General features: G+C 48.8%; 1 pseudogene; it reads right to left on the bottom strand.

Annotated features, from left to right (window-relative positions):
- Positions 1-1,547: 1,547 nt before the first annotated feature.
- LOC115316136 lies at positions 1,548-3,292 on the bottom strand (annotated as a pseudogene).
- Positions 3,293-3,631: the final 339 nt, after the last annotated feature.

The following is a 3,631-nucleotide window of genomic DNA, read 5'->3' as shown; positions in this document are numbered from 1 at the left end:
TAAAAGCTATATTAGCAGAAAGTACCGTGTTATAAAGGACCTCACGAGTTTCGACCAAGTTTTCCAGCACGTTATTTTGCAAGAAACGCAAGAAGCCAAGTGTACAACCAGTTTCCGAAGCTGCCAACCACAGCTTGAACCAGCGCCATCCTCGGCAGTTTCCTGAACCTCGCGTAGTCACATTTCAGCCACCACCACATAGAGGGCGCAACCAGACATCCAATTTATATTTCTGTATTTTTTATGATTTTCTTAATAATTAGGCACGATTAGCGAAAATGTGGGCTAATAATCAGGACCTGGGACAGTAATCTCAATTTCATACTAAAAATATCGGCCTAAATGTCTGCCAAAAGGGGTCGAAATACACAGTTTTGACTATCAACAAATTCGTGATTTCGCCTATATTCAAACTTTTTTATGGAAAATAAAAGGTGAAATTTAGAAAAAGGGCCTCTGTTGACAAAGCAGAATATGTTTTTCTTTGCGGGTCTACAAGTTTATTCAAATGTGCCAATCCCTAGGCGCTGTACAACTGTACTACCAAATTAAGTTTGCCAAAATTAACTGTTTTTGTCACTTTTCACGTGAGCATTGCGAAAAAAGTTTAGTCCATATTACAATGAAATTTAGCATAGCTCTTTCGACCATAGTTGCAAACACATGTAAGAAGTTTCAAATAAAATTACCGAGTAGGCGGCCAAAAATTCGCGACTGAATGTGCTTCCGCGAGGTAAATTTTTAAAGTAAATATCAGTCCAAATAAAATGAAAAACGAAAAAAGGGCCTCTGATGACAATGAGCGCACTCTTCTTCTATAACATTCTAAAATTCGAAAGAAATTGCTCCAATTGTGCACCCTGTACCACTGTACTACGAAACCATGTTTTGCCGAAAAGGACAATGTTCGCGGGTGACCACTGAATTAGCGTTTTGCACTAGGAAAACAAATCCTACATCAGAGGAAAGATAATGTTGTTCAGTACAAGATGATATATAACACATAATTTTAGCAAGCTTGAACACGCCACAATCGCATTTCGAAAACGTGCGGAAAGCGTCATATGTCATGTTCGCCGTGGGACCGCAGCCTTAAGGTCCTTCGCAAGCGAACCTGTGCGACTCCGCGGTACTCCTGCCAGTTATATTCGGCGTTGCAGTCTTCCGCGGTGCGGAACCCTTCCAACATGTCTCGGCGTTGAGCAAAGTTGGCTGCATCGTAGGCGGTTTCTCGGATGTGCGCTTCTCGCGGCCGCGCACCAGTCTAAACAACTGTTTCTGTGGGACTGGTTCAGCTGGTCTGGCATTGTGCGTACCCTTCGAACACGAGATATTAAGTTATAAATGCAAACGAGTCTATCGTCTTTTCTCCAGCTAGGCTTGAAGGCTTCACTAGCTCGGCGTACAATACAAACAGTATCGCCTCCATCAAACTGACACTGGCATTCTTGAGTACGGCGCGTTTCATCGCGCGGAGACACAATGACATAAACTAGTAGAAACCACAAACCTTTAGAAGCGTGCGATATAAAACCCGCGCGCACATCAGCGTAAACACGTCCGTCCGCGTCATCTCGGCCGTGCAATCGCATCTGTGGACGTTATTTGATGCTAGCGCAACGACTTTTGTTCCTAACAAAAAGCATTGCGAACTATTTTACCATTATTGCACTCCGCGCAAGTGCCTTTTACAGCGAATTTGTAATTAAAACAAAACAAAAATAAAAAGGAGCTGCTGCCGCTAAAGGGCATGACGTCATAGTCACCCGGACCAATAGGAGTTGACGTGCTTTTGTTATGTTTGGTTTTGCTTTTTCCTTGACTCCGCCCCCCTGTACTGGGTAGGATTTCAAGATACGCCGTCGGGGGCCATAGCAGGAGTACGACCCGGTACACGATGACCACTGCGGATAACACGGCCAGGATCACGAACCAGAACCAGAGGAAGACGTAGATCTTCTCCTTGATGATGTAGATGGGCAAAATGCACATAGCGTCGTCCTTCATCACGTCTCCAGAGGAGCCGTACATATGAAAGGTACACTAGGTTAGCCTGGGAAAGTCCTTCATCATGGGATCGAAGCGGACGGACCAGTCCCAGTCCGTGAACTCCAGGACCTTGGTGCCATGCGTGGAGAACTCGCCCCCTAGAAAGTCGTCCATGAGGTAGATGTGGCCGATGACGTTGACGAAGTTGAGGATCTCGCAGATAAAGTAGTAGAAGGTGTACATCTTGTGATGGCCGATGTTGTAGATGAAGTACTCAACTAGAAGCTTCCTGCTGCACTTGCGCTTGTCGTCGCACAACACGGGCGAGTTGAGGTCGAGCACGAGCGTGCTGATCTCGTTGCCCTCGCACCCCGAGGTACCTGTGGCTCGCGTGCGACTCGCACGCGAGCCACAGGTACCTCGGGATGTAGAACAGTACTGCCTGGAAGAAGAGCACGAAGCACACCCACTGATAGTAGCCGTGGTACACCCGCTCTTCACCAGGCGTGGACTTGTCCACACCCGGGTACGGCACCTGGATGCCAACCTTCTTGCTCCACGTATCCTTGAAGCTGAACATGGAGTGTGTCCAACACTCTGGAACGCACGCTATCTTTATTATGCAGTCGATGGGGTCGCCGATGTACTGACAACTCGTGACCAAGATGCTGAAGGCAATCGGCACCGCGCACGTCACCTTGTAGTGCAGCCTGAAGACGTGGTTGTCCGTGACGATCGCGTCGATCTTGATGAGATTCTTCAGTCCTCCGAGTAACTTATTGGTCGAGTTGGGCTGCTGAGTCTACCTTGAACTTGTCGAGAGCTCGCGACCCCAGGGGCACCAGCAGCGCTCGCTAAAAACACGCGCGTTTCGTGGGTAGCAACGAGGACCGGTCGCAGCAGCGCGGCTAGACGACGCCGCACGTGTGTGCGCAGCTCTCAGTGGGCGAACAACCGTGCCCGACCGCCGCCGAAGAGCGACGCGCTCCGCCATCCGGAAAAGGGGGGACGTGACGCCCGCCCGCCAATCCGACGCCGACGAAGAAAAGCCGCTTTATACGAATTCGTGTACGCTCTCCGAGGACGCAAAACGCTTTTTCTTCGGATCCTCCTCTCACTCGTGTCCCTCCTCGCAGCGTAGTCCACCGTCCCCCACCCTCCGCCACTCGTATGTCGCCTTGTGACGTACACCAAACTCAGGGCGTTCGGTTGCCACGTCACACAAAGAGGGCAGCGTGAGTATATAGATGTAGACCACCGACACACTTTGCTCTCAAAAGACCTCCACTCCCGGGTCTCCCATGCTGGTCACGTGATCGGCGGTGGGGGTTCTCCAACCATAGAGTTAATATAATGTACGCTAGAGGTTCAACTGGCGCCAGTGTCTACGCGACTTCCGGGAGGCAAATTCAAGCAGACAGCAACCAGTCTACTTTTGCAGTGCTCCTGTGCATCCCTATGGGAAAACGCGCGTGCATTTTGTGTCTTCGCCGGAAAATAACATGAATAACTTTTGTTATTTCTGTTGTACCGGATAGTATATACCTTTATTAATATTGGGAAAGCGTAATTGCTTTAGTTACAGCATTTTTCTTTACCACTGAACGATGTTAAACGTCGCTGTATTTCAGGCCCAAATCTC

The sequence above is a fragment of the Ixodes scapularis genome, unplaced genomic scaffold, assembly GCF_016920785.2.
Source record: "Ixodes scapularis isolate PalLabHiFi unplaced genomic scaffold, ASM1692078v2 PGA_scaffold3__209_contigs__length_174095766, whole genome shotgun sequence".
In the NCBI taxonomy this organism is placed as follows: domain Eukaryota; kingdom Metazoa; phylum Arthropoda; class Arachnida; order Ixodida; family Ixodidae; genus Ixodes; species Ixodes scapularis.
This window is presented reverse-complemented; position numbering and strand designations above follow the sequence as displayed.